The sequence below is a fragment of the Montipora foliosa genome, chromosome 7 (genome assembly GCF_036669935.1).
Source record: "Montipora foliosa isolate CH-2021 chromosome 7, ASM3666993v2, whole genome shotgun sequence".
Classification (NCBI taxonomy): Eukaryota; Metazoa; Cnidaria; class Anthozoa; order Scleractinia; family Acroporidae; genus Montipora; species Montipora foliosa.
In genome coordinates this window covers 20,264,066-20,275,139 of record NC_090875.1, presented here as the reverse complement: position 1 = coordinate 20,275,139, position 11,074 = coordinate 20,264,066, and the positions used below count along the sequence as shown (strand labels likewise).

At 39.3% G+C, this 11,074-nt stretch overlaps 1 long non-coding RNA gene across 1 annotated transcript; it reads right to left on the bottom strand.

The window, feature by feature from the left end:
* Positions 1-2,234: 2,234 nt before the first annotated feature.
* On the bottom strand, positions 2,235-8,218 carry LOC138010380 (uncharacterized). Its single transcript, XR_011124455.1, has 3 exons — positions 8,063-8,218; positions 3,197-3,406; positions 2,235-2,730 (listed from the first exon to the last, which is right to left on the bottom strand). It is a non-coding gene; the product is annotated as an uncharacterized lncRNA (long non-coding RNA).
* Positions 8,219-11,074: the final 2,856 nt, after the last annotated feature.

The following is an 11,074-nucleotide window of genomic DNA, read 5'->3' as shown; positions in this document are numbered from 1 at the left end:
GAAACAAACAAACAAATCTCACCCACTTTCCGACTGGGTTTGCCATACTGGCAAACCCAGTAATAACTATGGTTAACAAGCGCGAAGAAGCTGTAAAAATGGCATCTCATTGGTCGACAAAATGACACTGATCCTCGTGACGCCCACATAATCGACAGCTAATGTGTATAGACCTATTTGAAAACTTCCTCAAGGAGATGAGAGACAAGATTCAATATAGCATGGCTACGAGGCTTTATGTTCAAATTTCACGGACTTTTTCTTCTTCAGCTGCGCTGCGTTTTTGCCTTTGGCCTTGAACTAGCTTCCAGGCTTCTTGCTACACAATAGGCCCTGGGGAGGAAGTAAATCAAAAATGGTGGCTGAATTGAACGAAGAATCCTCGTCTGGCAAATCAACGTTTATATGTTCTAACTGTGGTTTTGAATGCCATTATGGATATTTTGGGAAGACACCTCCCTTTTCTAAATCTATAGTGTATAGTAGACGAAAAATTTTTAGGGGATAAAAATATGCCTGTATCTACCGTTTAAATGCGAAAATACTTTTAACAATGCTATGTTTAAGTAGTTTTGAACTATGTTCTCGTTGGGTGCCCCTGATTAGACCCTGATTAGACCTGATTAGATCTGGATACCAATACCAAAGAGATGGTCTTATTCTGCGAACCCAGTTAATCTTATATAAACCCAGGGAATATGTGTTGTATTATATTTGAAAATTTAATTCGCATATGTCAGGGAAATTCGAATTCCGGTTTAACTGATAGAGACTGTATAGCTCTTTAGTTAGATCTCGACAATACTTGGAACTTACCTGCGCGTAAGCATTTGGGTCAGCAATTTTGACTGAGGGCCTGTAAATATTACTTACTTGTTTAAAGGAACTGAATACTGTGCATGGCTGGCTTTTAATGATGCGTTAATTTATTCTACATTTACGCCCATTGAAAGTTGAGTCAAAATATTTTTTGGCTTTTTTGTCACACTTTGTCGAGTTAGTTGTCCGTTCAACAGTAAAGATTCAATCGGGTAAATCTATTTTCAAATTAGTGGTTACGTGATTCGTGAGAGTATATGCTTAGTTCGAACTGTTGTCGTCATGGTTACCGGGCTCATAGGGATAGAATGCACTTGCATTCGCACGATTTGTGTTTCTAAGTGGAAAAAGTCGTTTCTCGATTTGATGAACCTTTCTGTTGACGATACCATAGAAATATTCAAACGCGAGAGCTTCTGTCTTCCTCAAGAAATGGCCACTTCAGTTTCTCTAGCATTTTAGTTACAACACCAGGCTGTCTTGAATAATTATTAAAGCAGCATCTTGCAGCAGAGCGCTGAACCATGTCTAATTGATATCTATCTTTCCGGGGAGAAGGATACCATGCCCAACCATCATATTCAAGTTTAGGTCTTAGTAGGCTACAGAGTAAAGTTTAGATTTACATTCTACAGAAGTATGCTTAAAGTTTCTCCTGATAACGCCTAGAGTCTGCTTAGCACTTGAGGAAATCAAGTGACTTGCCCATTTCAAGGCCTCTGAGAGTATAATTAAGTATGAATGGTGGTGGTCCCTATGAAATGTATGACCATTAAGTTATGGTTTATCATTCTTCTTTGTAGAAAAGCAAATTGTGTGACATTTTTCTGGGTTAAATAGCATTTGCCAGTCCTTTTCCTACAGATAAGGCGGTTAAGTCACCCTGAAGGATTTGACCATCCACAGGACTAGCTATTTAACAAATATTCTTCGAGAGCGCGCTGGATACGAAGTGATAGATAACCAACGAGGCGCGTAGCGCCGAGTTGGTTATAATCATTTAATATCCAGCAAGCCCGAGTAGAATAATTGTTTTAGAAAAACTCCAGGGTCAACAACTCTTCCACTGAAGCATCGATTTCTGCCTTGGACAATTCCGGTCCAAAAGGGCTTTTGTCGGCAATTTTTTCTCAGAGCTAGCTGCAAATGCTTTCTGCTAGCTGACGCGTCCCTTAACCATATTAGGTACCGCGGTATATGAACTGATAGGCTGTGCCAATGAAAATGCTGGAAATCTGATATCCGTAGTTCAGTATTTAATACAGTACGATACAGGAAGCAATCGTCAGCAAATAATCTGATCGTCGGAGAAATACTTGAAGGTAAGTCATTAAAGTACAAAAGTTTTAGCAACCTGAATTTCTCAGGTGTCTGTAAGAGGTAATTGCTTAAATTGTCAAGATAAGTGCGAAGAACACTTTTATCAAACAATTTTATTTTGTTTTCTGTACACTTTGTGCTTGCATGCATATCACTGTCCCCCTGCTGTGTAACTCAATCTCTCTTTAACACGACTATTGTGACATTGAAATCCAGTGATTCGAGTTTTCTTAATTAATGTGAAAAAATAACAAAAGGAATCATCAGGGAAGTTCTTGAATGAGACGATTCATTCTAAATTAGCTGTTCCTGAAAATTTGATGTTTTTCCTATGACTGGAATATCAGGCACGTATTGATAGAGGATTTAGAGAGTCCCAAAAGGTAAGACCGCAAATGTAGGTCTACAAAGTGGTTACATATGAAGGATACTAAGCTATTTCATTGCAAAGAAAACATCACTGTTATCACTGAGGTGCTGTGGGTGATTTATCGTAGAAACCAAGGATCATTCATTCTTCTTTAACCTGCGCTGTGGCATCCAGGGCTTCTCGTCACGTCCAAAGAATGGATGGATGCTTCTTGCTTCTCTCTGAAAGTTCAGGTAAGATAAATGTTAAAACTTGTGTTTTCCTGATCAACCTTGTCAACATGACAAAATTGCTTACAAGTTTCAAACTCTCGCCACTTCGGCCAGGTTTGCGTCTATGAACAATACTGTCGAAGTGGAAGTTCAAGCTTTTTGGAAAATGATTTCAGTATGTTTCTGTGCAAAAATAATATGAGGCAGTTTTCTTTTGTTTAAGACACAATGTAGCATTTCCTCGGTCCTCGAAATTTTTTTAATCGCATATACCACTGACCAAAACATCGCAGAAACTTCTAGAAACATTCTCCTTCAAAATGTAATGGGAAAAAGGAATGATGCGGAATGAAATCATCCACAAGAAGATTCGTAAAGATTTCGATTTGTATCGACCCCTCCCAAAATGAATAGCAAGTTAGTGTATCCATTTTCAACAAAAGTAACTCAACCAAGGTACATATCACATTCCAACCTTTTTCTGCAACTGCATTCTTTTCGCAATAAGTCCACGTCCACGTCGTTGTCGCTGGCAGTCAGTTTCCACAACCAAACCGGCGATTACAAAGACAGCAACAAGAATGACGAGATCTATTTTCTTCATTTTGATTGTGTGAAAACCGACGAATCTTGAGTATGTAACTTTGTGTGTTGCTGTCTCTGTCTGAAAGGTCTTCTTGTTTTCCTGAAAGGAAAGAAATACATTGTTTATTCTTCGAATCAAGAAAAGCTCCCACTTTTCCTTTCGGCTTAATTGCGTGTTTTAAAACAACGGCCTCTTGCTCACTGCTCATAGAGACCTTCGAGGCGCATGCGCTTTAGAAAACCCAAAGACTGTACGTAGATGATAAACTGAATCAGCAGTGCAAAGTGGTGACTATTTACCGCGATCTATATTAAGAAATGTATGATAGGCATGGTATCTGGGCTGTAATTTACAGTGCGATGGCTGAAGATATGTAAAACATGAAGACTGCAAAACCTGCCCATGTTTGTGCGTTGTGGAGAAAACACATTTTGTACTGAGAAGCAATGACGAAGTGAGATTAGGGTTAGGGTTAGGATTTCTTCCACGCGTTTTCCGCATTCTCACGCTTTCATTTCTTACAAGGTGTAGCTTCTCTGACGAAAGACTGCATAACATTACGTACCTAGAGTTTTAAAAGAAGGCATATTTTGAGCTACCTTACAGTTACTTATCACATGTGTGATTTGAGCTCAAATTTGCCTTTGTTTTCATTCTGAGTCTTTTGTCAAAAGTATGCTGGCAAAAACTAACGATAAAAGCGTCCGACGTTTCGGCGACATCTTGGCGCCATTGTCAAGGGAAACTAAATTAAATATGCGATCTCAAGAGAAACTAAGAGTCCAGAGTCATTAATTTGCATGAGCTAGACAAAGACCTTAGCGCGAATTGAGTCTGATTGTACATTTAAACACGGTCGTAATTGTTTAATGAGTAACATCTTATTAACTAGACAATCGAACTTGTTCTGGCATTTTTTCAACACATTAAAACAATTGTGAAGGTCATCCGGAATCCTGCCTGCGTGTCTATTATCATACTGTTTGCGCACTGACGAGGTCTTGCTTCTATGTCCATCAACGCGTACGAACAGATGGCCACGGGCGTATCCGACATAACCAGCATCGCACTGGTCACACTTGAAGTTATACACAACGCATTGTTGATCAATGCTCCTAAGCCGAGCGCCCCGTATTGAGACTAAAGTATTCGTGAAGCCAACAAACAGCTGATCAGTTCAGCCTGATCAGTTGATCAGGCTTATCTTGCGGTCATCGCTTATTTCCATCCCTCAAACTGACATTTCCCTATTTATTCAACTTATACGACGTACAGTCTACTTCAACGAAACAAAGATTTTAAACAAGGTTTTAATGATTCCAAGTTCGAGTGAGGCCTAACACTACTGTGAGGTTTTTATACCTAATTATTCCATCAGAGATCAACCCTAGTATTGGAATTGGGCCCACACAAGGACAGAGAGTATGTAAGATGTTATTCACAAGGACAAATTCGGCTCGACCCAAGCCTAATTTAGCTAATTTATCTCAATATGCCACTGAAGGACAACAACTAATGATTGGCCGTTTTTATGCTAGAGACGTTAAAGTCGTCTGAGACGTTAAAGTCGTCTCAAGACGACTTTAACGTCTAGTATAAAAACGAGAAATGGCCGTTTTTATGCTAGAGACGTTAAAGTCGTCAAGACGCATTTGACGTCTGAGACGTTCAAGACGTCTGGTATAAAAACGGGACGCATAAAAGTAGACAAACTAACGGACAAAAACAAGATTTTGCTAAAAAAAATGACTAGGTTCTATTATCGGAAGACACTGGGCACGAGCAAACTCGGCACCAAATAAACGGTAACACACCGTTAACAAACGTTAACAAATGATATATGAGCAAATAAACGTGGCGGAATTGCAGCTTCGCAAATTTATGTCTTGACGTCGCCTGGAAGGACAGATGCAAATATTTTTTTGTGACAGAAATCAGTCTAGGAATCAGCATTTTCTGGCGATGGACGAGGAACTAGATTTAGCCTCGGCGCATGGCTTGTTTGTCTTCTCGACCAAGAGAGCAAGGAAGGAACGAAGTGCAGATTAACAAAGGACTCAGGGCTAAATGCGTCCAAGTTAGGGCGTCCCGTTTTTATACTAGACGCATTTATCGTCTGAGACATTAAAGTCGTCTGTTAAGTGCGTCTCAACGACGCACTTAAAACAAGACGTTAAAGTCGTCAGACGTTAAATGCGTCTGTCTTATTTCTCGTTTTTATACGTCTGACGACTTTAACGTCTTGTTTTAAGTGCGTCGTTGAAACGCACTTAACAGACGACTTTAATGTCTCAGACGTTAAATGCGTCTAGTATAAAAACGGTACGCCATAACTTGGACGCATTTAGCCCTGAGTCCTTTGTTAATCTGCACTTCGTTCCTTCCTTGCTCTCTTGGTCGAGAAGACAAACAAGCCATGCGCCGAGGCTAAATCTAGTTCCTCGTCCATCGCCAGAAAATGCTGATTCCTAGACTGATTTCTGTCACAAAAAAAATATTTGCATCTGTCCTTCCAGGCGACGTTGAGACATAAATTTGAGAAGCTGCAATTCCGCCACGTTTATTTGCTCATATATTCGTGTGTTAACGTTTATTTGGTGCCGAGTTTGCTCGTGTCCAGTGTCTTCCGATAATAGAACTTAGTCATTTTTTTAGAAATATCTTGTTTTTGTCCGTTAGTTTGTCTACTTTTATGCGTCCCGTTTTTATACCAGACGGCTTTAACTTCTCAGACGTCAAATGCGTCTTGACGACTTTAACGTCTCTAGCATAAAAACGGCCATTATCTAAATTAGGCTTGGGCCGAGCCGAATTTGTCCTTGTGAATAACATCTTACATACCCCCGGCGCGGGTGTCCGGAAAACTAAGACCTAAGACCTAAGACCTAATACCCGGAAAACTAAGACCCTTTACATTTTAGTTCTCACAGCAATCCCTGGGCCATTTAAAAAGGCGCAAAAATATAATAAATAAATGCGAAGGAAACTGGGAATAAATCACGCGCAAAGCAGCAAATAAGCCATAGAAAAGAACGGTACCAAAAAACCCTGTATTCCTGAAAGAAATATTATGTATATCAAAAAAATTAAGTTCGATTTTAAGACAACAATAAGGCTCTATAATGACAGCGTTGGGAGAAAACCTAGCGGCGCCACAACCGCGAATGTCACGCCAGGCGAGTCAAGGCCGCATGACAATCCCGCATTTCATCAGAAAGGAAAAATAAATCGTTGTTCTAAAATGCCTCGCCTGTAACTGAACGAACTGTTCATTTGTTCTTCGGAAATTACTGGCAGTCAGGTGTTACATCCTGTTGGAAATCAACGGCGGGTTTTTCTTTGATCGACCTCCGTCGCGAGCGCATGCAAACAACAGAATGGGAACTGAGGGGGTGGGAAGCAGGTCGCTCTAACCACATGTAACCCAGGCTCACTGTGTGTGCCACATTGGTAAATACAGAGAACATATGAGGCGAAGTTTAGGTCTGAAAATTTGCTAGAAAATGGAAGTAAAAATCGATAAAACTTACCATGTGGTGAGCTGCTGTTGTCTTTAATACGTACACGAAGTTTCGGGGAAAATGGTCCCCGTTTACCTTCCTTCATAGTATAGTGACAAGGTAGGAGAAGGAAGCCAGCTTAGGGACTCCGATCGACCCAAAACAAGCACGATTTTTTTCGCGAAAATCGAATCCAGTCGCTAAATACACACGCCAGGCTCGTGGAACATGAATTTCTCTAAACCATGAATCCACTGAAGCATCTCCAGGTAGAAACGCGATGCCACCAGACTCCGTACAACTTGTAAGTTAACATGCTAAAATGGCGGCCAAAAACCGTTGTCCTCGCAAAGTGTCCAATTCAAAATGGCTTTCAACTCGGGACGCGTGGTGACTAGTATAATACGTTCCCCTGGAGGGAAGGGAGTCCAAGATTGCTCAGTGAGTTTTGTTTTTAGCAATTTGGGACTCCCCTCCCTCCAGAACTTTTTATACTCGTCACCAGGCGTCCCGAGTTGAGTGCCATTTTGAATTGGACACTTTGCGAGGACAGCGGTTTCTGGCCGCCATTCGATTTTCGCGAAAAAAATCGTATAATTCGTATCGCACAACGATACGAATTATATTGGATACACTTGCCGCCATCTCCATCAACGCCTAAAGGAACATAAACATTCCGTGATCGGAAAACATTTCAGGGGGACGCGCATGGTTTAACACCTACCAACTTAATTAAGAACTTTAAAGTCCTAAAGACATGCCGCAGCAAACTCGATTGTTTGATCTATGAAATGCTGTGGATTAAGAACAAAGGACCGAAACTGAACACGCAAACGGATTCCATTCGCGCAAAATTTTTTACCTGAATGCTTTCATGCCAATTTATTTTCTCACTTTCTAAATCTATAAATATGCCTTTCTGTTATTTCTAATTCATTCATTTGACAATGATGACATGAAGTCGTCGAAGCGTCATGTTATTTTACTATCGTTAATTTTCTTGCTTAAATGTTTATCTAAATCGTTTTTTATTAATATCAAGATCCTGTGGAAATATAGCCCTGCTTTAAAACTGAATTTGTTTTTTCCATTCTTTTACAAGCGCTCGCGGAGCCAGGAGATGCGATTCATTCACTTTGTCTTCCTTTGATTGGATCAAGAATTGGACCAAGAATTGTTTGTTGGAAGTTTTTTCATGATCACTAAACAAAAAGTGTGCGATAAACCATAATACTACCCTTTACTAAAAACCTACCTGTTTCCACCTTTTCTCCGGGATTCTCAATGGGTGCTTTGTTTTTCGAAGGAATGAACTACGATATTAATAGCGCTTGTCGACTTCGTCCCAAGTCTTTAAATCATGATGTGGGCGGAACATTCTTCAATTTTGATAGATCACGTGTCTCCGCGTTAATCGAGGGCTTTTGTAATGCTACACCCTCTCGATAATCCTCGACGAATATCAACGATTTATCCGAGCAACAAATAATATCACAAACAGCGGGATCGGTAATCAGAATTCGAAGTACCTACATGCAATGTGTTTTAGCGCGAAAGTAGAAATTTGTTTTATTAGTACTGTAGTTTTCTTTCTCATTGGTCGCCTTACGGGTGTGATTTTTCGTTTCTTTTGGGTTAAGGACTCATTCACTGATCTCTGTCCCCTGCCTCACTCAAAACTGGCGTTTTCAAAGAACTCAACTGAAAATAACTTAAGATTGTAAGTTAATGATCTTCAAAGGTACTTACTACAATTTCCTTATTAAATGAATTCTTCTAGTGATTTATTTGTTGGGTCAAAGATCGAATTGATTTACCTACTCCAGGTTACTTAGGTAAACAGCTGGGCAGATATACTCTTTGTGCTTGACGTGTGGGTCTCTGTATGTGTATACGATAGATTTTTTTTGACCGGGTTTGGCACCATATACCTCTTAGATAATAGCAAGGCGTGGCCACTGATTGTGAAACCGTATCTGACAGCACCTTTTTGCCCTTGTTTAGCCTGCGCATTCGAGCAGTCAAGCATGCTCTTCATGTACCTCGAACTTCTGGGAGCCTTCTAGCAGGCTAGTCTTCGTAGAATAGAACTGTCAGTAACCGTTTGTCAATTGTGGCAACAACAAAAAAACAGGATTTTTTTTCCTTTCTTCCACCCTTTTTACATTGGAAATCAATATTGTTGACACAACCCAGTCACCTCTTTACTGACACCCATTGAATTCATTAATAGTGGACCATTCCTGCACTTTGACAGATCACGAAAAAGTGGTATAGCTTCTTTAAAAACTCCAGCAACAGAGAGGGCAAAGAAAGGTAATACAGTTTGCCAAACTCTTACTGCGAAACTCGGAGATCCGTGAACATTGGTGTGATTATTTATAGTATCCTATTGTGAGTTTTACTCTTCTTAATCACTATACATACAAGGTTGAAAGGTCCTTCATATCTGGCTGCTATGTCGTGGATAATGGAACCAAAAGGTCGAGACAGCAGAAAGCAAATCGTTATCTTTAAGAAGATTCCGACATTTTTTTTCTTTCCAAGACATGTTTCGATGTTACGAACATCATCGTCAGTTACAGAATATTTGAAAACCGTTAGGACTATATAACAACTAGGCGAAACATGCATAATTAATTATGATTAAGAGACAAAAATTACATATTTGAGTGAGTTACAAAGTGTTTGAAAGAATGTAAAGCCTAAAGCGTAAGTGTCAGGTGACGTGATGAACGTGTTGGTTTAAATTAGGCTTTTCCCGATTTATATGCATAAACTCCTTAAGTTTAAGTTGAAATTTAGTAGGGGTGGAATCAAGGATTTCGAAACAATCCGCACAGCAAGATTGACGACAACGTTCTGAGCTTAGTAAATTTTTGTGAATGTTTCGCCTAGTTGTTATATAGTGCAAACGATTTTTCAAATATTCTGGAACTGAAGGTGATGTTCGTAACATCAAAACATGTCTTGAAAATTAAAAAATGTCGTAATCTTCTTAAAGATAACGATTTGCTTTCTGCTGTCTCGACCTTTTGGTTCCATTATCCACGAAAGAGAAGGTTCAAGTTTTTCATCAAATGGAGCCCTTTAAAGAAAACGACAAAACTTTTAAGATTATAGGACATGTTTCGACAGAAACTTCGGTCATCTTCAGTTAATTAATGTACAAAGCGTTAGAACTTGAATTTATAAGTAGGAACAAGTGCTAATTATGCTAGTTCAAGTTTTTCATCAAATGGAGCCCTTTAAAGAAAACGACAAAACTTTTAAGATTATAAGACATGTTTCGACAGAAACTTCTGTCATCTTCAGTTGATTAATGTACAAAGCGTTAGAACTTGAATTTATAAGTAGGAACAAGTGCTAATTATGCTAGTAACAACGGAATGTACATAAAACGTGACAATGTGAGAATTAAAAGGATAGTTTAAGATTTATCTAACGTTTTGAACATTAATCAACTGAAGCTAACAGAAATTTCTGTCGAAACATGTCGTATAATCTTAAAAGTTTTGTCTTTTTTTTAAAGTTCTGATTTGCCTGCTAATATCAAGATCCTGTGGAAACAGAGCCTTGCTTTAAAACTGAATTTGTTTTTTCCATTCTTTTACAAGCGCTCGCAGAGCCAGGAGATGCGATTCATTCACTTTGTCTTCCTTTGATTGGATCAAGAATTGGACCAAGAATTGTTTGTTGGAGCTTTTTTCATGATCACTAAACAAAAAGTGTGCGATAAACCATAATACTACCCTTTACTAAAAACCTACCTGTTTCCACCTTTTCTCCGGGATTCTCAATGGGTGCTTTGTTTTTCGAAGGAATGAACTACGATATTAATAGCGCTTGTCGACTTCGTCCCAAGTCTTTAAATCATGATGTGGGCGGAACATTCTTCAACTTTGATAGATCACGTGTCTCCGCGTTAATCGAGGGCTTTTGTAATGCTACACCCTCTCGATAATCCTCGACGAATATCAACGATTTATCCGAGCAACAAATAATATCACAAACAGCGGGATCGGTAATCAGAATTCGAAGTACCTACATGCAATGTGTTTTAGCGCGAAAGTAGAAATTTGTTTTATTAGTACTGTAGTTTTCTTTCTCATTGGTCGCCTTACGGGTGTGATTTTTCGTTTCTTTTGGGTTAAGGACTCATTCACTGATCTCTGTCCCCTGCCTCACTCAAAACTGGCGTTTTCAAAGAACTCAACTGAAAATAACTTAAGATTGTAAGTTAATGATCTTCAAAGGTACTTACTAC